This window comes from Pantherophis guttatus, chromosome 4, assembly GCF_059756535.1.
Source record: "Pantherophis guttatus breed Tessera chromosome 4, ASM5975653v1, whole genome shotgun sequence".
Lineage (NCBI taxonomy): Eukaryota > Metazoa > Chordata > Lepidosauria > Squamata > Colubridae > Pantherophis > Pantherophis guttatus.
Window position 1 is genome coordinate 114,766,572 of NC_142066.1, and position 22,489 is coordinate 114,789,060.

Below are 22,489 nucleotides of genomic sequence, written 5' to 3' on the forward strand. Positions count from 1 at the left end.
CAGTGGCACAAGGATGAGTGTGAAAAACTGTCTCACTTGTTTCTACAAGCCGTGTAAGGCGTTTCGGGCGGGTGCTGGGTTGGAAAAGAACAGGAATTGGCAAGAGAGCCGCAAGATACGTATTTGTACTGGAGTGGCTCTTCAAACTGCCTTCTTCATTTTCGATTAATGGTCGGCGACAGTAGCTAAGGACGCTTTCTTTAGGGTTGCTTGTCGCCAGGGGATAGAGCACGAACGCGAAATAGGTCCTCGCAACAGCGCATAGATACGTACATAGAGAGTCCGGCGCGCAAAACAGCGAAGTTAGTGCCCCGGTTCCTGCCTTCAACGTGGCTTTTCTAGTCCCCCGTCTCGGCAGACACAGATCCGCCGGACCAAAGACTGGCAAACCGTCAGCAGAGCTACAAAGTCCTAAACGAGCGCGCCGCCGTCGCTGCGCGTGTGTGGGCGGCCTCCGCCTTTCCCTGCAGCTGGGCGCCTGCGTGCAAGAGAAAAGGGGGCGGTGGTTGAACTCGGCAAGCAGCGTCGGCTACGAGGCGGGGGGTGGTGGCGGCCGGGAGGCGGCGGCGGCGGCGGCCGGAAGGCAGCCCTCTTTTCGCTCTCCCAAGCCCGCTTTGCTTTGGCGGGTCGGTGGATCTCTGAGCGAGGGAGGGACGCAGGCGGGGAGGAGGGAGGTGAATGCCCCCTCTTCAGTGCCTTTGCACCAACAGCAGCAGGTAAAGTCGGCTCAGCCCCAGGCGGCTCCCCTCGGTGACCCGCCCGATCCCCGCAGTATCAAATGACTTGCCTTCGTCTGCAACTGCCCTTTGGTTACCCCGGGCTTCGTGTGGCACCCTCCTCCTCCCTCGCCTCCATTCTCGGCTGTCACTGAGGGACAGCCGTAGAAGGCGAGGAGGAAGGAAGTGATTTTTGAGGCCTGCAAGGCTCCTACAAGGCGCCGCTCCCTCTCCAGTTGCCTACGCTCCAGCTTTTAGAAGCAGGTCTGTTTGCTGCTTCGGTTCGTGAGAACTAGGAAGGTTGGAGGGAAACCTCTAGAGGCTTCCGAGAGGCAGAGGAAAAGATTCCTTAATGGGGCCGGGGGCGGGCGCGTTTTACCGCCCCTGTTTCTAGGGGGAAGGAGAAGTTGCTTTTTCTCACCTCTCCCCCCCCTCCAAACCTTCACTCTTTTCAGTCTAGCTTCTTCTGCTTCGCTCTCTTCCGAAGTGATCCGAAAAGCGTTTTCAATTTCAGATTCTGTTCTTCACACCATGTGAACTCGGAAGTAACCTCGAAGGAGTTCATCGGCATTTGCTTTCAAGTGAACGGGTATAAAATTGCACCTTTCAGTCACATTTACCAGACCTTTTGATTACATCAGCTTACTCATCATATGTTATCCCTTAAAAAAAAGCAAACAAAGCAAGGCATGTGCTTTAGATATGAAGAACCCGAATAACTTTTTTTTAAACTCTTAGATATGAAATTTTGTTTCTGTTGACTCAATCATGGCATCTTCTAGGGAGATTTAAGATTCAGTGCGTTGTGAAGGACTATTTGTCCCAAACTTGTCATATTCTGAGTGTGCCCACATAGTAAGGGAATAAAACCCAATCATAAATTTGTCAAACAGTGATTTTGTTCACTTGAATTTCCAAGCTAGAACCAGCTTAGTTCTTTCATTATATGTCAAAGAAGGTAATTGATTTATTGATGAATATAGAAAAAATGAATAGTCCTGTGTATTGAATTAAAATGTGTGCATTGAACTTTGGCAAACATAAAGTTAGCACAGGCTAGTGTATAGTTGTATTTTAACTGAAAGGAAGATGCAAAATTTTAAATCATTTTTCCAAAAGAAAAATTAATTAGAACAAACTTGCCTGCCACCTTATTTAAATCCTTATTTAAATCAGTTCCCATTTTAAGAGGAAAATAAGACTGAAAAGGATAACAGTTCTCCGCAAACACAATACTCTTAAATTTATACATTGTAAAATTGGAAACATTTTATGCAATTCAGTGATAATTTCCAACATTAGGTAAAGAGAGATGGGAGTTTCTGTATCCATATCAAATCTTCTATAGAGGGAACATCCAAAACCAGATGGTCTATACAATGAAAAAAGATATAGAAATGCCATTAAGATGAACATGTCTAAACTAACTTTAATTATAATTTTTACAAATATTTCATTTCTTTTGATGACGTGTGTAAAATTACCACATTTTTAATTAGAAAAAAGCAAGACGTATATGATTAGAAATGCTGCATGAATAATATAAATATGCACATATGAGTGTGTGTATCTTCTGTAAAATAAGAGGAAATGATAAATGCTAGGGTTTTATTTATTATCTTATATGTACGCTATATTTCAAATTTTATTTCGTGAACTAAAACTTCTCAGGAGTGTTTATACATGGTTCAGTAATATGGTTCTCAATAAGATATAGTATTTTATGATTTGGGCCTTTTTCCATTTTTTTGCACACCACTAACTTGGTTAAGACATCAGGGTAGAGAAAGCCAGCTTGGACCAGCCCGAGGCAGTGGCAAATCACTTATCTAAAACCTTGCCAAGGAAACAGCCAGGTAGTCTCCAAGAATCGGACATTAAATGGAAGAAAGAAAAAGGTTTCTTGAGCATGGACATAATTAATGGGTATAATATCGTTGTGATTATGACATGGTAAATATATTTGTAGAGGTAACATATATTGATCAATAACCCTAAACTTAATCTACATGATATATTATTGAGAGTCATAATCAGTTGCTACATAAAAATCAATGGTGGCACTTCAATGGTTAGATGGCCTACATTGGTAATTGACCATAGATCTTTTTACCATTTATATATTGTGTTTTACTAATCTAGATGAAATGTTAATATGTCTTGCTAGTCCATGTATGATATGCCATACACTAAATCAATCAATTAATCAATCAATGATGGGCAAAAACATTTTAGTGGACAAAAAACAATAGAAGCCCATATTTTATTTTTTGTTTATTATTAATTTATATTCTGCCTAGAATACATAATATTTCTGCTTCCTGTTTTCCCCATAACACATCCCTGGGTGGTGGATAGGGTTCAGAGAGTGACTAACCCAAAATGAACTCACTGGCTTTTGTCAAACTTTTCTTCATGAAATCTGTTTTCGTTAGTTGAAAAGCCTATTTTAAAAAAAAAAGCCCTTGTGAAAAAAATTATTTATTTTGATGGATTGTTTCTGTAGAATATTGCCTCTAATATATATTTATCCAGCTAAGTATTGAGTATTGTTTTGCTATTAGATTTTTCAGTTAATAGTTATGTATATATTTAGAAATTTTTTCATTAACCGAACAATTGTACTAGCAATTTTCTTACAAATGTATTCCATTTAATTAGATACTAAGAATTAAACTTAGAATTGCAGGCCAGGTATAAGAAAAGTACATAATGCTTTAGAGAAGTTTTAATTCCTATTTATAACAGTCTCAGTTTAGTCAAATTTTCTTTAAATTTTCCTGCATATAAATCTACTAAAAATGAAAGTGTTTGGGATGGTTTGAAATCTCGTATCATTGAAATCCAACATTTTTTCACAGATGCTATCCATATTGTTCTTCCTGTCATTTTTGAGATATTCTTAAGAAGCAATAAAGTTAAATTCTGGCCTGGCTATCACAGTTATGTTCTGCACAAGTAGTCCTGGACTTAACCACCAGTTGCTTAGCAACCATGTGAAGTTATGATCCCCCTCCCCCCAGGTACTTATGACCCAGTTCTGAAGTTCCGACAGCTGCTGTTCCATGCAGTTATGTGATCTCATTTTGGGCCTTTGACAACTGGCCCACATTTATCTCACATATATTTGCTGCCTCCTACTGTCATGATACGATTTACAAAGTTTTTTTCTGAAAGTGTTTAATTTCAGTTTTGGACTAAAATGCCCTGTAATGAACAATGGGTTGACATAGTAACCATGACATTTGCTAATGGCCACAGATTTGTTTAATGACCATGGTGATTTACTTAATGACCATTGCAAAAAAGTTCATAAAATCAGGTCAGACAACCTATGACTCACTTTATACCCATCACAAGTTACAATTGTAATGGGCAGGCTCCATTATGGTTGTAAGTTGAGCATTACCTGTAATTATTCAAATTTCACAAGTTTTAGTTTTCTTCATTTATGCATTTTTTAGATTTTTAAAATTCTACTTTGTAAGTAACTCAGTGCAACAAGCACTATATAATACTCCTTTCTCCTCTTTTTTCCACAAAAAACAAAAAAACCCTGTGGGTTGAGTTAAGCTGAAAGTAACTGGCCCAAAGTCACCCAGACAGCTTTCATGCCTATGGTGCGACTAGAAATCAGTCTCCTGCTTTCTAGGCCAGGACTTTAACTTCTACACCAAACAGGCTATACCCAGTGGTGAGATGCTGCTGGTTTAACAACTGGTTCGGTGATCGTGCGTGTGTACCGTTTTACAAATACTAACCTTCTGTGCTACCACTTGGGAATAACACAGCTGAGGCGCAGCAATCTGCTCTGCGGCACCAATCAGCTGAGAAGATAAAGGTAAGTAAAGCGCAGGGGCCGGTGGGCAGTCTGACTTGATCGTCGGAATGAACTGGTCGCTCCCAGCTGATCTTCGGAGCTACCGGTTCACCCAAACCAGTCCAAACCAGTAGAATCCCACTCCTGGCTATACTGTCATAATGTGAACTTTAGCTAGAGCTTAATTACAGTGAAGCCTCCTTTTCTTCTTTAACGCTGTACACAGATACTGGAAAGGATCTTATCGAAAGCTGGATTTTTCCAACTTCCATAATTAGAAAAGACTCCTGTATCCAGTCCCACATTCTTGGATTTTTTTCCCCCAACTTTCCCATGAACCTTTGCAGGAACTTGCTGGTAGTCCCATTCAAATAGCAACCCTCAGCTTTTGAACTGGGGCATGGTGCTATTACTAAGTTTTTTTTTAATAAAAAACCCTTTAAAATTAACAAGATATATTAAGTATCAAGAGCTATAGTTTCTAAATAGGAGAGATTGACTGGAAAAATTGGCAATGTAAGAAGCCCGATAGATGTTAAGGAGAAGATAATACTATAATGTTCAAATGTGCAAAGCTTTTGGCCCAGTCCCTGAGATTTTCTGCATAATGTATATAATTCATCTGCCAACAGTTTTGCATATATTGCTCAGACAGAACAAAAAATAAACCCGAACAAAAAAAAAAAGGTGCTCATGAGATAGTGGTGAAAGTTATTTTTAGTTTTCCTTCCCCCAAATTGGTTATGTTAGAAAATGTACATCAATTGACTCACTAGCTAGTTAACATAATGGAACAAATACCAGTTGGCAGACTATATTTTATTTTAGAAGAGGAAAACACAAAAGGAACCTTCAGATGGTGGCCCGTAGAACTGAATGAGTCCACTATTTTTATTTATTTTAATTTTTTGTTAATTAATGAAATGGTAATTCCCAAATCAATCAGTCAATCAATCAGAATAGAGCTGGAGGTTGTCTTGAAGGGCTTCTAGTCCAATCCCCTGCTCAAGCAGGAGATTTGGGCAAACTTGCAAACATAAGTGTATAAGTGCAGGATAACATGTCAAAGAATCCTATTTCAAGGACAAATTTTGCTTTCAGATGACAAAGCCAGTTATAGATTTGTTCCACTTTTTTTTATTCTAATTTATATTTCTAATTTGTGTTGAAATAATTAAAACTTAATGTATTAGTTTTATTTTAGTCTGCACTACCCTGATATCATCTAGATCCATGATGGCAAACCTCTGGCACGTGCGCCACAGGTGGCACACGTAACCATATCAGTGGGCACGCCAGCTCAGCTCTGGCGCGCATGTGCGCACCGGCCACCTGATTTTCGGGCCTTCTGGGCCCACCAGAAGTAGGGAAACAGGCTGTTTCCTGCCTCCAGAGGGCCTGGGGAAGTGGGGAAGGCCTATTTTTCTTTCTTACCTGGCTCCAGATCCCCTCTATGCATCTGCGGAGGGCGAAAACAGCTTTTTGCACCCCCTTGGAGGCCCTCCGGAGGCCTGAAAGGGCCCATTTCCCAACTCCTGGTGGGACAGGAAGTGATGTTTTTTCCTGACCCCAACCTCCAGAGACTCCTAGAGAGGCTCTGGAGGCTGGGGACAGCAAAAAACATCACTTTCTGTCCAACTGGGAGTTGGGAAATGGGCCCTTTCAGGCCTCCGGAGGGCCTCCGAAGGAGTGGGAAAGGCTATTTTCGCCCTTCCCAGATGCATAGAGAGGATCTGGAGCCAGGTAAGAAAGAAAAATGGGTCTACCAGGCCATCGCGTGCCAGGGGGGAGAGGGGTTGCACATGCATGCGCAGGGGGGGCGCATAGAAATATGGGTGGGGACATGCGGACGCATGAAACTCTCCCACCTCCCCTCTCCTGGCACGCGATGGCAAAAAGATTAGCCACCACTGATCTAGATACTTCAGTTCTGGGGAATGTATTTTATGAAAGATACAGAAAAACGAGCAGTTTCTAAAGAAAAAAGTAAAAATGGTCAATGCTATGAGAAAAACCTAAAAACTTTAGCACGGAGAGACATAATTCCTGTTCTTTGTACAATATTTGCGTAGAAATTTGGAGAATACAGATTCTTGATAGCTAGGATCATTAAATCGATTGAGTTAAAGTTACTAGAAAGTACGTTTTCGTTGAAGATTGCGGTAAGTTTTTTAATGGTAAAAACATATCAGCAATTCAGGCAATTGTGTATAAGAAATGAAGGACTGAAGCAGAGGTTTGTTAGTCATTTTTTAAGTAGACTTTCATTCAATTGATGGAATGACTTTTTCTAGATAAGACAGTAAGGGAGAAGTTAGCTAGATTTCCAAATACTTAATCTTCCAAAGACTAATGAAGATTCATTTAAGTCAAGGAAGAAGAAATGGATGGACAGTATTCACTTCTGTCGCTTATACCTGAATTCCTATGAAATTACAAATTCTTAATCCAAAAAGATGTTCAATAGCACAGATTTCAAAGTAGCTCTTATTTGTATCTATGTTCAGAAAAGAAATAAGTTATTCTACTATTCCAAATTCCAAAATAATCACGGGCACGAAATTTAATGATATTGCTAAAATTTAATGTTAGAAATCAATGTATTTTTTGCTTCCATTTGATTTTGTTTTTTGTCTTTATAAGTTACTTTTTCCTAGAAGCATTAAAACCAAACTTTAGTACATACTTCTACATTTGATGCTAATTTTCAGGACTTCCACCATTACTTAATTTTGCTTAGACAGTGCACATTTTTGTAAACCTCAATGAATTGTATAGATTAGGTCAAGGAACCATCTAATTTAGCATTTCTTTTTTCAGTAGTGGGCAGCTAGAGCTCTATGGAAAGGGCATAAAATAATTTAATTTCCAGAAAAAATAGATTATATTCACCAGTTAAGTATAATGCTAAATGATCAACCTACTTTTTTCATAGATTTCATAATTATTTATTATGTATCACTCTCATTTTTGTCTAAAATGGGTTATGTGCTTGATAATTTCTGTTTTTTTCTTCCATGTCCTTTATGTGATAGGTGATTTGATCTTTTATGATAATGAATTACATCTATATACAATCCTAGCGCAAGGGTTTATGTAAAGTATTATACCCACAATTTATGTTTTCAGTCGTTAAAAGTTAAGTTGCAGAAGATTGTGATATTTTCATGCTGCTTGATAATAAACAAATCTTACATTCAAGTTTGATTAGGCTTTAATTTGAATCCAAATAAAGAATTTGAGTCCAAATATAATTTTGATATTTAGTATATGTAGTCTTTCCATTCTGCTTCTTTGGAGTTCAAATTTGCTACTATAAAGTGATATATGAAAAATTCTGCCTTGGTGTAAACATATCAAGGCATTTTGAATAATTTTAGAAGGCTTTCATTACTACCCCACAGAATATTCATGCTGAAGCATTCCTCTTATAAAAGGATAGTCTTCCAAGGAGTTGCATAGTATAAAGCATCTGGCTTTCCATTTTTTCCCAAACCTCTTCAGTGACCAGTTTCACAATGATTTTTTTTCATGATTAATGCACATTGTTGTTCATAGTTTACTTACATGAATATTTGGATTTACAAGGGCACTGGAAAAAATTATGATTGGTCCTTGCATTTATGACTGTTGCAGGATCCCCACAATCATAGGATTGCAATTCAGATGTTTGGCAGCCAACGTGTATTTATAATAGTTGCAGTATCCTGGGATCATGTGATCAATAATTGCATCCTTCCCAGCCATTTCTGACAGCAAAGTCAGTGGGAGAAACGGATTAATTTAATGACCACCTGTTTCATTTCATAATTTTAACAACTATGGCAACAAAGGTGGTAAAATTGGCCCACTTAACTTCTTTGCTTAGCAATGGAAATTCTGGTTCCAACTGTGGTCAAGGACTCCCTGTACTATGTCATAAGAATGGTCACATTTTGCAGAGAAGAAATATCTATTCCAGTGTAATAGAAATGGAAGTGAAGATAAGACTGCCGATTTTTTACAAGTATCCAAAATATTATAGTACGGATTTTTCTTGTATTACCATGCATATTTTGTCTCTACTTGGTAGAAAATGAATTCACTTATTCAGTCCAAGAAATGTAAGTCTCTCTAGTAAAATTTTAAGTGGATAATGTTTTAAGGATATGGGAAGTAAAAGAAGCTGCTAAAGTTTTGTTCGGATATTGTCATAAATATCGGATGTGAGTAGCGAGGGAAATGAATGGAATTGAATTCAAAATTTTGTTGTCCCAGGAATGCACAATATTTATTCTGTCAATTGACTCTTTTTGTCAATGGCTATAGAATTTTCAGAGATTATATCTTGTGTTTTATTTTCTTTCCATTTGAATTTATCTGATCTGTGTATCTGAAAGCCAATTTTTCTGTAAAGCTGTGTACTCTGCTCTTTAATTTTCTACCATATTGTCAGTCTATGTGCTCTAAACCAGCAGTCCCAAACCTTTCCGGTCTGGTATTGTGCCATTAACCAGCGGTGGGAACCCCTGCTGTAAACGATTAAGCAAAGAAAGTTCAGTTTGAATGTGCATGGCACATTCAAAATTTAAAATCGTTACTATTTAAATATGAAATATGAAACTAGATTTCAGAAATTTTAGCTTATGAAATGAACTGTACCTTCAAAAATAAAAGATGTAAACAACTTTTACAATTATGCCTTCCAGTAAAGTGGAGGAAACAGTATTCTTTTAATGATAAAATTATTTTGAGATCAAAATGGAGCTAATATTTTTGTGCTGTAATCAGATATAAAGAAAGCACTATTCTAATTAGCTATAAGGGCTTTCACTTCTGTCTAGAAATATTTTTACACAATTCTGTATACATTTAAAAATATACTTCAGAGTCAGAGATGATTTGTTGCATAATTGAGATTTTCAGATATGAAACTAATACTTCTGCTTTAGGATGACAAAATATTCTTAATTGTAAACTCTGCTTTGAATGCTTCAAATTCATAGTATATGTATATTCATTATATGTACATGTTATGCGCATACATGCAAATATATTTATAAAGAATATATGTGAAAAATTTACCTGATGAAAGTAAAATTTAAACGTAAATCAGAGAAACAGTACCTTATTTTAACAAAACATTTTTTGAGATTAGGTGGCCATTCTGGTACCTACTTTCTTGGAGTCTTATTTCAACCAAATGTATGTCTAGAATAAAAGGTTCTTTGTTGTGCACATTTCATATTTTAGCACGTATCATTCATCTTTCTATTGCAGCTCCATCTTTCATTTTGTCATGTGCTGTCTACAGCGTAGGAATATATCCTCCTATGTTGCTTTGTTTTGTTTTTTTTCATTCTACTTTGTCACTGAAGAAATTATTAATTTATCTGACGGGGGTCAGACAGAATATCTTTGGGTTACACATAAGTTTTTCCTGTTTGTCAAACAATACACTTGTTACTATTATGGAGTCCTATGTAAAATGGATAATAAAGTGCTAGTACATTTAAGTAGAGTAATGCATTACCTTCAGGATGCTTGCTGAGTAAGCACTTATTTCATGAAGTCAAATCTGAAGTTGTGTGTTTCAGACTGCTTGATATTCATTCCAGGAAAGCAAATTGATATGTTTTCAGTCTTAGAAGTGTGAATGATATGCCTGCTGACTTCAGCAATGGACAAGTTGCCTTTTAAATAGGATGTTGAATTAACAAATCATGGTCATTTCAGTCAATATAAATTTATGGGGAGAATGGAAGATATATATTTTATGTGTGTGTATTCAGGAAGGTGCTTATATAAATAACATATATATCTTTCATCCTCCCCATAAATTTATATTGATTGAAATGCTTAATGCATAATATATGCATAATATGCATTACATGCATACATATCTACAGTTTCTATGTTTGGGCACTGTTAGCATCCTACAATTGCACTTTTCTTGTAAGTTCATATAAAAGTTCATCTACTGTTCATCTACTGTAAAGCCATATTTCGGAAACATATTTACATGTTAATTGTTTTGGTTTGGATTCATTTTAGGCAGCCTTTGTTAATCTACTGGCCTTCAAATATATTCAAGTTTAACTTCTCAGCCATGAAATTTGAAATCCAACATTTCTAATGGTTTTAGTTCAGAAAGGTGTTCTTAGGACTGAGTTGTATGTGGAATAACTCCTTAGAACAGGCATGACCAATTGCTCCACATATGTTTCATTTTGCAACTTTCAGAAGCTCCAGCAAGCTTGACCATTTGTGAGACATTTTGGTAATTTTAGTTCAAAAACATTTGGGTTTTGGTTCTTACAACTGCCATGTGGAAACCAAAATCCTAGAAATGTAAAGAATTATGAAACTTGAGTGATTTTTGTTCCACTTGATAGTTGTAATATAGGATGTTTGTTGATCATGGGATTCACCCAGCCTTGGACTGCAGTATTGGCTGTAGACATGGTAATGTTTTATATTTTGGGCGCAGTTGAGTGTTGTAAATTCTTGTTCAAGCAGTGTTCAGGGAATAGGTTTTATACTAAAATGGAAAATTAAAGATTAATCCATTGATTTAAAAGAACATCATTATGAGTTTAAATGTTTTAGGGACGTATATGTGTGTGTATGTATATAATATATATTATATATACACATACACAATGATTGCAATTACAATGTTTTGAAAGTTTCCTAAATGAATGATTTTATTTATTTATTTAAAATATTTATATAATCGCCCATCTTCTAAGAAACTGGGTGGCTCTCAGTCAAAAATATAAATAACATAAAAACTATATGCAAAGTATTAAAATCAAATGCATAAAAACAAAACCAAAAAAATCTGGTACTAAGTCAAGCTTCCAATGTGCTGTTGCCTCATTTTATCCTACTATTTGGGGAGAAAGCCAGAGCTTTAAAGCTTTATAGAAGGTTAGGAAGGTAGAGATGTGTCAAACTTGCAGGAGGATGGTATTCCATAGGGTAGGGGCTACTTGAAATAAGATGAAAATGTTTAAAGGAAAGCAGTCAGAGCGTGCCCGCTCTATCTAACTTGGTAAGACATTCTTAGGGAGATGTCCTTAGTACAGTGTTTCTCAACCTTGGTAGCTTGAAGATGGGTGGTATACTGTGGCTGGGGGATTCTGGGAGTTGAAGTCCACCCATCTTCAAGCTACCAAGGTTGAGAAACACTGCCTTAGTAAAAGCAGTCCTGCAGATAACCTGGTCCTGAGACTTATAGAGTTTTTTAAGTTGATGACTAGCATGTTGAATTGCACACAGAAAGAAAACAGAGGCCAGTGCAACTTGCACAATAGAGCTGTTATATAGGAAAGCCACTGTTATAAAGGCGCCCATCATAATGGATGATATTGTGTTCTGAACCAGTTCATGTTTCCAGTGAAATAATAATTTTATGCTGTTTCAGAAGTGTTAATTGCCTAAGCTTTTTGCTCAATATCAGATATGACAAACTTAAGGAAAGTCTGCTTAGTTTTAGGCCCCTACTCTGATAGAGTAGAAGTATTAGTACCCTGGTATTTGGTTCCTATTATTTTTAAATTTATTGTAAAATACCATTTTTATTTACAATTCTATGGTTATAAGTTACTTTTTTATAGTTATTCTGAAACTTGGAATATAAAGAATGTAAATGAATAAATATTCCTAGATTTGTTGCAGAATATAATTTTTAGTAACAATCATGAAATTCCTCTTTAGTCTTCTAGTTGTCCATAAAACCAGGCTTCATATTTTATTAAAGTAGCAACAATTAATACAGAAAACATATTTTAAGGCCTATCACCAAACACAAGATAATCTCAAGATTGAACATGAATGCATGGCATATAGATCAAGGATTATAATTCATGTCTTATTCATAATAATTAAAGACCTATGGAGTTATTATGATTGTAACTGTTTTACATTTCTGTATGTATTAAGATAAAATAACCATGAAGATATGATATATTCATTACATGTTGTCAAGTGCCAGGGAAATCAGAAGATCCAGACAATTCAAATGTATGTAAAGATTTATTGCTAGCTTAAGCTGTCTACAAGAATCTGAACTACTATCAGTCCAAGAAAATTGGCAATAGATAAGAATCAATAGAATTCAAAGTGGGCTGGACTTAGATCTCTTGTGTGTGCAGACAGAGGGACTCATGACTGATGATGTGTTTGACCTGTCATCAGGCTCAGCCTGGTATCTCCTACACGTGTTTCTATAAACCATCACTAGTGCATGGTTTGTAATATTAGAAGTATGAAGGCTGGCTGAAATTGTGAGAAGTTAAGGAAATATGCTTGCCGCCTAATTTGTGAATATATTCAGCATCTATCTTTTGGAAATAGTTTAATTTGGACTTATAAAATGAAAATATTTTCTATTTCTATTTATCTTTCTAATCAAAATTGTCTAGCTAGACAAATAACCAAAGGGCAACTCATATGGAAAAGTGATCAAGAATTTGCTTTGGTGAGGGGCTTGTCTCAGTATTACTGAAGTGCAAACTCCTACTTTATAAAGTATTAATACAGGTTGTCCTTGTATAAGTCCTTAACTTATATCTGATCACTTAACAATCATTTGAAATTATGAGAGATTCTGAAAAATTATTTATGACCCATCCTTAAAGTTATGTCTACTGCACTACCTATTCAGTCATATAATTACATTTTGGCTAGTGAGCAATCTATTTCCACTTACAATTGGTTGTCAAGCATCATGTGATTGTCATTTGCAATTTTCTCTGCCAGCTTTCCATAACGTCATTGGAAAAGCCAAAGGGGAGATTGCAAGCTGCTGCTGCCTATAGAAGGATTTCTCCTTTCCTCCATGCACCAGAGGGACAACTCCTTTGTGGAACTGAAGAAACAGAGATCTTTGGGATGCTACTTTTATCCAGCTCAGTGCTAGAATTAACTTTGGGGGGTGGGGGAGAACTGCAGCATTAGAAAAGAAGCTTGCATTCCAAAGATCCAAGCTTCTTTCCAGCCTTTCTGTTTTTCAGAAACAACATGTATACTAGCTTTCATAACTAGCAGACATTTGAATCATGGAAAGGCTCTTTCCAGCCTTCTTGCCTTCAGAAACATCATAAGAGATGGAGCTCTTCTTATGATTGTTCCTGAAGACTAGGGGGAAAAAAACTTCTATTATTGTTCAGAAATATTGTACAAATGCAATCTTTATGAAGGGTAACAAGGCTTTTCCAAGTTTTTTTTACTATTCAGAAAGATTTCATTTGCCAGCTTTCTAGTTGAGAAGCTAGCGAATGCAATATTTGAGAAGGTAGAAAGTCTAGTGAATAGAGTAAAGGGCAACCATTGTGTTGAGTTGGAGAAAGTAATTTTGGATCTTCAGGATCCAGGCTTCCTTTTTCTGTCCAAGTACAGTGGTTTCTGTTTGTATATGGAAGGGACGGGAATCGACATGCTGGGTCAGAGAAAGGAAGCTTGGATCTCCATTTCTCTGGCCCATACAAGAATTCCCTTCTGCACATGGAGGGGAGCTGCCTTTCGCAGGGAATTATTTCACACCCATCTGATTGACCCATTCTCTTGCTTAGCAACCGCAACAGATAGGGCCTGGATTGTAGTTTTTGAGTGAGGTACTTCCCAAAGCAGTTTTGAACAGCCACTATAAAAAATTCCATATGAGTTGAGTCTGTTCTATAGATAAAAGCCTATAGAAACTACAGTTCACATCCTACTATACTGTGCCTTCTGTAACGAGATATGGACCCACTTCATAACACCTTATCTGATAAAACACCCAGGAAACAGCGATCTTTTTATGTATAGTTCCTGTTATCAGATCAGTACAGTTCATTTCTTTGAATGTAGCTAAATTTTGTTATATTGTCTGCAGAATTAGACTTTGACTGGCTATTGACCATTCACTACTAATTTTAATATATATATATATATATATTCAATTTATATCCCGCCCTTTTCCTAGTGGACTCAGGGCGGTGCACAGCCAGAAGTAAAACACATATCAATATATTGTCTTTATTATTATTTTTAATGCTTCTTATTTGCATTAAAAATGCATTGCATCATGCTAGAGTCCCCTTCAGAGCTGGGGACAGTAAGATGATGGTATTTGCCCAAAAAATGTTCTTAGGAGGAGCAGGCTGATCTTGTTGGGCTTCCAAGTCTTTGATACATTGTTTAAATGTACTAAGTGCACACTCTTACTCCATCATTAGGAGCATTTCCTGGGAGAAGCCAAGAGACTAAAGTTTTTGTGAGACGGTCTTGAACTATACTGATTCAAAATTTTCCTCTAGAAGAAAAGAACTCAAACCTTTTGGGGGATGGGAGTAATTTTAACCAATGTGCTATAATGTAAGTCCATGCACCTGTATCAGTTTTATCTAATCCTGCCTCCCTTTTTAATATTACATTTGGGACACAGTGTGAGCTACCTGAAAAGTAGTTCTTAAGAATTTGGATTGTGTCCTTTCCAGAGGAGTAAAAGACAAGCAAGGTCCCAGCTGAGCACCCAAAAATAGTTGTGGTACTCAGGAATAGCCTTGGTTATTCAGTGCTGCTGGAATATACTGTGCTGCTCTGGAGTGGTCACCTTAACAATCACAACATTTTAGGAACAATTAAGCACAATTATCCTTAGTTGACTATCTATAAATACTTGGTTTCATGACAATATTTTATTCCTAAATTTTAAACATTTTTCTACTTTCTACTGACATACTCATTTGTAAAATCTATTATCAAATAACCAATATTGCTAAACTGAAATCAAGAGCACTTATTTAGTGGTGACCTATGCCTTAATCTTCATTTTCACTCTAATTATTTCCTCTAGTTAGTAATATTTTCACTGTTTTTTTCTCTAGTTATCATGGGCAGCCAAGCATCCTAGTCACTAGTTCTTGTTAAATTTCTAATGAAAATTGGCTCAAAAATCACTTTAATTTCCTTTTTTATTTTGCATTGTCTCATTTCTTGTGTGACCCCAAATCTGTTCTCATTTATTCCTTTATCTTTCTTTTTATTTAGACAATAAAACTTTATTTGGTTGGTGGAAGAAAAAGAGAGAACTTTTTTTTTGCTAGATATTGAAAATTACTTAAGGATGTTTGCATAGACATAGTTTTTTCATTGACAACTAGAACGAACTCTTCCAGAGAAGGTGATTGTTTTATTGATATATATGGAAGAAGTGAATAGTCCAATGCTTTGTTCCATTCTTCTAATTTACAACATCAATAGTAATGAATGATGGATGAAATATCCAAACGTTAATAAATAATCTTAAAAGGTGTACTAAATCAAAGAAGAATAGACCAAAGAATGATTTTGTATAATGTTTCAAGGAGGATAAGCTAATTTGAGTGTCATTAATTCTGCTATATACAACAAATAAGCAAAATCCCATTTAAAATAGATGTACTGCCAACCAGGTAAGAGTGGAATTGACATTGACACCTTTCTTTGCATTTTATATTACTATATGAAATCTTTAAAACAGGTCTCCATTAATTAAATGTGTTTGGAGGCAGGTGTCATATGTTTCTATTTCTACAAAATCACTCTTGCAGGGCTGTATTCTCTAATGGAAATTAATTGAGTTTTGCTACAGAATGGTTTAATTCTTTATTTGATTCCATTTGAAATATTGAAATGGTAATAGACATTGGAAGTGAGGATGGAAAAACTGGGTCATCAGATATTTCTGAACTACAAATCAGCTTCTCTTACTATTTGCTATGCAGGCCTGCTGATAGTAAAAGTTGTGATTCATTAATTATTAAAGCCTGATGCCCACCTTATTTACTTTTTTTTTTTTTTTTGCCCTATAGTCCTCTTAGCTATCCTATTATTTCTCCTAATATGTTGGAATGTGATTCTTCATAACAAAAATGTTACATGTGTAAAATTATTTATATAACTCACAGAACATTCTTATGCGTGATTACTTAGTGGGACTTCCTCATAGGTCAACATGAATAGGGTCACAGTGCATTAAAATATATTCTTTTTCTGAGCATAAATAATCTTTATTTCTAGCTTTGTAAATGCATGTTTGTATGTGTCATGTTAATTTTTAAGTTTGTCTGTGCTAGTTTACTTGTAAGTTCATGTAGTTTTGTCAGATTTCTTGAAAGCAAAATAGGCAAAGTCAATGGCTTTAGTCTTTTCTATTGAAAAATTCTAGATAGAATTACAAAGATTCAAAATGGAGTTAAGAGCTACATATGGGCAATCCTCAATTAATGATTGTAATGAAGCCTGCCCATTACAATTGTAAGTCATATAATGGTCATAAAACTGATCACCCAAGTGACTAATCCAATTTTACAACCTTTTTTTTACTGTAGTTAACTCAATCACTAACAGTTGTTAAGCGAACCTGTAGTTGTAAGGTAAACTTCATTGTCCACTATGAGGTGTTTTAACTGAAAACTGGAAGTAAATGTTGAATTTGGATTAAAATGTTATAAATTGAAGTCACATAACCATGGTACTAATTGTACCTGGCTTAAAGTTTCTGGATTTGTCAAATAAGGACTTAAATTGTGATTTTCCCCTCTCTCCCCAAAATTGAAATTTTTGTGGAAATTTCAGCACAGTTGTTTTCAAAGATAGGGGCTTTCTACTGGTTCTCAGGCCCTTAAATGTCAGTTCTTGGTCCCGTGTCTTGACTCCGAAATCCGAAATCAAAGAAACTTTGATTTGAAATATTCCACTATTGAAGATTATTATTGAAGGACATAGGTAGCTTTTCTTTTCAATTTAAATTGGGTTTATATTAGATAGACTTGCTTATGGGATAATAAATATGTTGTTCTGATAATTCTACATTTGAATTTGCTACTGCAGATTAATAGGGCTACTATTTTCCTAGAAGTAGATATCTGAAAATCCTTGACCGTTTCCAAGGAATACGAATGTCAGGCATTTAGAATAAGATTTAAAAGTCAGCCAAGCACTTTGTCCTCTCAAGTTTTGTCCTTTTCTCTGAACAAGTGCCAGTTTGCACAGATTGTATGTCAGTTTAAATACAACAGAGATCAGTGTACCTGATATCATTCCATAAAAGACTTCGAAAAACTTTAGGTAGTTAGTAGATGGGAATGGTTCTTTTGCAATTAAATTGCTTTGTAGAATTATAAAACAGCCTTTTGAATGCTTTCAAATAAATGGTTGTCATCCACTAACGAATCTGATAGCATCTGTAATAATTAAGGTTATTCCAATTGTTTCTCCCTACAGCAAAACTTCTGAAGGTTTGGAGAAGATTGTAAAGCAACAGCCAAGGAGGACTATAGCAGTATTGTAAGTACTGCACTGAAAAGAAAATGTAAATTAAGCATTTTGCAAATAAACTGCCTATATATATTTGATGAAAAATTAGTTTGTGGAGATGAATTACATGGAATGTAAAAGCTTTATAACTGCAGTCTTGTTAAGTTACCAGGATTGCTTCATTCTTGTAAAATATGAAGTGTATTCTTGTAACGTAATTAGAAATTCACCAATATCACAGAAAAATATCTTTTTATCTAACCAAGATTGATCTATTTTATATACATTTGTTTATTTAAAACTATCAGAATTTTAGAAAATCATTATAGTTTGTTGAGTTGTCATTTATTTTAGTGACTTATTGTTTAGGTTATTTTGCAGAATTATTTATTTGCTGATTTATTTATGTATTTCATTATTTATTTATTTGATTATTTAGTAAATTATTTATCTGATGAATTATTAATACTTCTTCATGACAGGCTTTAAATTATTTATAACTTAATTTTGATTTTATTGCTTTTCAACGCAGCATTGTTACTGACTAGATTTTTTTCCCACTCTTACTTGGTTCTTGAAAATTAAAGTGTTAGCTTTGAGGCAACTTTATATTCATTGCAAGATACTCTCTCTTTCTCTCTCTCTTTCCCTCTCTCTTTCTCCCTCCCTCCCTCCCCCTCTCCCTCCCTCCCCCTCTCTCTCCCTCTCCCTCTGTGTACCGATTTATGTGTAGGTAGATGTACACACATATATATTCTGTAAATAATCCCTATAACTGGACTTTGATATGAATTTCTGTAACTCATGACTGTTTCAAATTTTGCTTCCTATATTTAATTATGTTACCTTCTGTAAATTAGGAATATGATTCTTCCACGGGGTATTATGATGGAGGAAGCTTCTCTGGCTCTAGGTCAGTGATGGTGAACCTATGGCACGTGTGCCAGAAGTGGCATGCAGAGCCATCTCTCCAGCATGCCAGCCGTCACCCATTTCTCTTCCGGGTTCCAGTGCACATACGTGCGCCAGCCAGCTGGTCTTCATGCGCAGGAGCGCCAGAAGAGCAGCTTCCTGGTGCGCATGTTCCCTGGCCAGCAGCTCTTCGTGAGCACATGTGCGTGAGAAATCGGAAGACCAGGTGACCGGTGCACATGTGCACTGCGGAAACAGGAAGCTCAGTTTCCCGGAGCGTGCATGCATGCTGGGAAACTGCTCTGGTTTCTGGCATTCCCACGCATACATGCCGGGGAGCTGCTCTTTTCATTTCCGATCCTCCCCCACGCACATTCCCATTTCAGCACTCGGTACCGAAAAGGTTTGCCAACACTGCTCTAGGTCATTATTTTTACTGACATTTTTTCATATTTAACATGTATGTGTGGTTTAAAGCTTTAGAAATAATTTTCAGGAAATAATAAGTGAAATAGAAAATTAATGGAAATTTCTGAAGACAATCAAATTAGAACAGTCCCTCCTTGGAGAAAATTTATTGAATGATAAATATTTTTTATCATTCTTTTTATCATTCTTTATCATTCTTTTCACATATTATTCTAAACATAACACGAATCTAGACTCTAGATTATAGTTTCACACCAATTATAAGTCTGTTTATCTATCCTAGGCTTTCCATCTACCTTTAATCTATTCTACTTTCTGAATTATATTCAGGATTTAAAATATTTTTGTGTTACATTTATTTAAATGTCTTTATGCTGACTTTCTTAAAACAGCTTACAAAAAGCAAACTATAAAATGATTTTTAAAATAAATAAAATTGCTAAAATAAAAACACAGCTTTTTAAAGTTCAACTCAGAAATAAGTTTTAAAACCCTATGTAAGAGATAGCAAAAGTTAAAGACATACAATTCACCAACAATTGTAATGGAGCCTGTCCATATGGTTGCTAATAGTTGTTAAGTGAAGAATCCATGTGCTTGCCTTGCTTAATGATGCCCCTTCCCCATCCCTGTTTTCCCCATGTGGATGTAAAGCAATCACATAGTTAATTTCTTGGAGCATGGTGTGCTTCAGGGGTGGAAAAGACCCTGGGAGGCGTAGCTGAAGCCACCACAATAGTTTCAAACCATCCAAACCAAGACTTCGAGAAAGCAAAGACAAGAAAGGTAGTGTCTGCTGAGATATATGGCACCTTCATTAGAGGCATGTGCAGGCCAAAGTGAGGAATGAGACATCATTGAGTGAGCTGGAGTGCAGGGAGATAGTCCTGTGGCTTCAATGTGAATGACATCAAATTCCATAGGCCAGCCATGTGAAGTTCTATGGTTTTCCAGAAATCTCACTTAAGAGGAGAAATTGAAAGCCTGCTGACGTTGCCTTTACTAATTGACTCCCTTACACATCCACTCTCCGGTCTCTCCATGTTCTCCTCCTGATCTTCCTCTTCTGATTAATGTGTCTAGTCTCATCCCCCCTCTGGTGCCGGTTTCTGGTAGGTGAAGGTCCTGTCTGATTGTCAGTAACTTCCAATTGTCAACAAACAAGCTTTCACCCCCTTCTCAGCATATTTTTGTCCAGTCCTCCAACCAGTCTGTACTTTAATGCTGAAGGCTGCGTCTCAGATACTAGATGACTGTCTTCGTTTTTTCCCCTTTTCCCCTCTTGATTGTCACTGGGAGGAAAGAGCAGCATCTGGTTAGAAAAAAGAAAGAGTAGGACAAGAATAAGCTGGGCAAGGGGTATTGAAAATCTCTCTCCCTCTCTAGAATTCTTGCCAGCATTCCCATTTACTTTGCTCTTGGGAAACTTGCAGGGAGAAAGTCAGTGTAAAAGTCCAGAGCCCACAAGCAGGTAAGTGGCTGATGCAGGAGTGCAAATTGGGAGTGATGTTTGGGAGTGCAAGAAAGGTGCTGCATGGATTAGAGAAATCAGGTAGAGAGCAATGTGCATGGAGGTTCATTACTCTCTGTTCCTCCTCCCTCCCTCCCTCCCTCCCTCCCTCCCTCCCTCCCTCCCCATTCCGCCCCATAGGAAAGTAATGGCTGCTGCTAGGTAGCCAGGGAGCAAGGACTTGTGAGAGTGCCTGGAAAACTGTCACAGCATGTTGAAAATGAGGATTATGTGACCTGAATCCAGCACTGAGCAATCACCACTGTCCTTTCCTTAGTCACAGAAGTCATAAGTCCTGGATTTTGGCACATTTTATAAATTAGCCCATTTTATAAATTAATTTGGTTCAAAAATTGTTGCCTTATGATGCACCAGTTTGCCCAATTAAAAGTTACGACAAGAAGAATTTTAGTAGTTATATAGATAGATTAGGGCCATGATTTCTTGCTATGTTAACAACTTTTAGCTTTATTTATTTCTGCTATTTGTGTGCAAAGTATGGAACTCAAATAGTTTGTTCTGATATTAAATATGATACCTGAATATAATGCACTGGGTTCTATGGCACATGGAATCTATAAATAATAGTTGATGGAAGAATGCACACTTGTCAAACCATCTAAACAATTGTCTGTTTACAAGGTTTTGACCTTTAAACTAAATACAAGTCTATATAGAGCAATGTTTCTCAACCTGTGGGTCGCGACCCCTTTGGGGGTCAAACGACACTTTCACGGGTCGACTAAGACCATTGAAAAACACATATTTTCAATGATCTTAGGAATAATTTTATGGTTGGGGTCACCACAACATGAGGAACTGTATTAAAGGGTCGCGGCATTAGGAAGGTTGAGAACCACTGACATAGAGCCAATAGTGGGAGTGATGTGTTTATTGGGGTAATTATATTCTTTTCAGTGTTACAGTGAATAAAATCAGAGTACAATGTAAAGACCAATGCAAAGACCATAACAATCACTTTGTTTGTTTAATTGATTGATTTAAGACCACCCATCTCATTCAAGAATGATTCATTTTGGTTGTAAAATTTTATGGTTTAGCTCCATGTTGCCTATGGAACAATATATTCTTAAATTGTTTCAGTATTTTCAGATAATATGCCATAGATATGTGCCGATTTCTCTCTCTTCCTCCCCACTCCCCAATATGGTCTGGTCTGTATTAGATAACTGCCTCTAAAATTAAGACTGATCTTCTACTTATTATCATAGAAGTAATAAACCCTTACATGATGTTTCTTAATTCTGATAGTGGTTTCTGCTTTTATATATTTTTTAAAATAAGCAATGTGTAGACCGTATAAATGAATGCTGAATGAATGAATTTAAATGAATTTAAAAGCAGAATGCAGAGATCAAAAGATGTGTGAAAGGTGTGTCTTTGAGACGGTAAAAGAAGAAATGTGAGGAAAAGCTAACAAAAAGGATGATACAGTGCTTTTAGATAAGTAATTTGGTATAGGTCGAGGCATTGACAAAGATATTAAGTTTTTATTGTTTAAACAAAGAAAAATGGCACTTCAAATTAAATTGAACACAATAGTTTGGAAAGTTAAAAGTGATACATCCTTTTTGAAGGTAAATAAAATAATTTTTAAACACAAGTATTATAGGTAATCCTTGATTTACGACCAAAATTGGGAGCAGAACTGCTGTCACATCAAGGATGCAGTTAAGTGAGTCGCACCTAGTTTTTTACAACCAATTTGCTGCAATTGATAAGCAAATCACTATAGTTGTTAAGTGAATCATACGTTGTTAAGAGAATCTGACTTTCCCATTCAACTCTGCTCATCAGGAATCCCCTGGGAAGGAG

The 22,489-nt window shown here is 36.4% G+C and overlaps 1 protein-coding gene and 1 long non-coding RNA gene across 8 annotated transcripts in view; one reads left to right on the forward strand and one right to left on the reverse strand.

The window, feature by feature from the left end:
* The window catches only part of LOC117655228 (uncharacterized), a 79,338-nt gene extending 78,900 nt beyond the window's left edge, over nucleotides 1-438 (reverse strand). The window contains exon 1 of the long non-coding RNA XR_004588597.3: nucleotides 274-438. This is a non-coding gene — a long non-coding RNA (uncharacterized LOC117655228). The remainder of the gene's footprint in view (nucleotides 1-273) is intronic.
* A 39-nt stretch (nucleotides 439-477) lies between these two features.
* Nucleotides 478-22,489, forward strand: part of TBC1D5 (TBC1 domain family member 5) — a 476,616-nt gene continuing 454,604 nt past the window's right edge. For 4 of the 7 annotated variants that reach the window (XR_015733979.1, XM_087892584.1, XM_034402458.3 and 1 more), the window contains exons 1-2: nucleotides 478-716; nucleotides 17,770-17,832. The gene's annotated coding sequence lies outside the window, so the exon portion shown is untranslated. Of the gene's footprint in view, nucleotides 717-1,286; nucleotides 1,306-17,769; nucleotides 17,833-22,489 lie in introns of those variants that run through there. The other 3 variants (XM_034402459.3, XM_087892585.1, XM_034402461.3) reach the window with 3 other exon arrangements.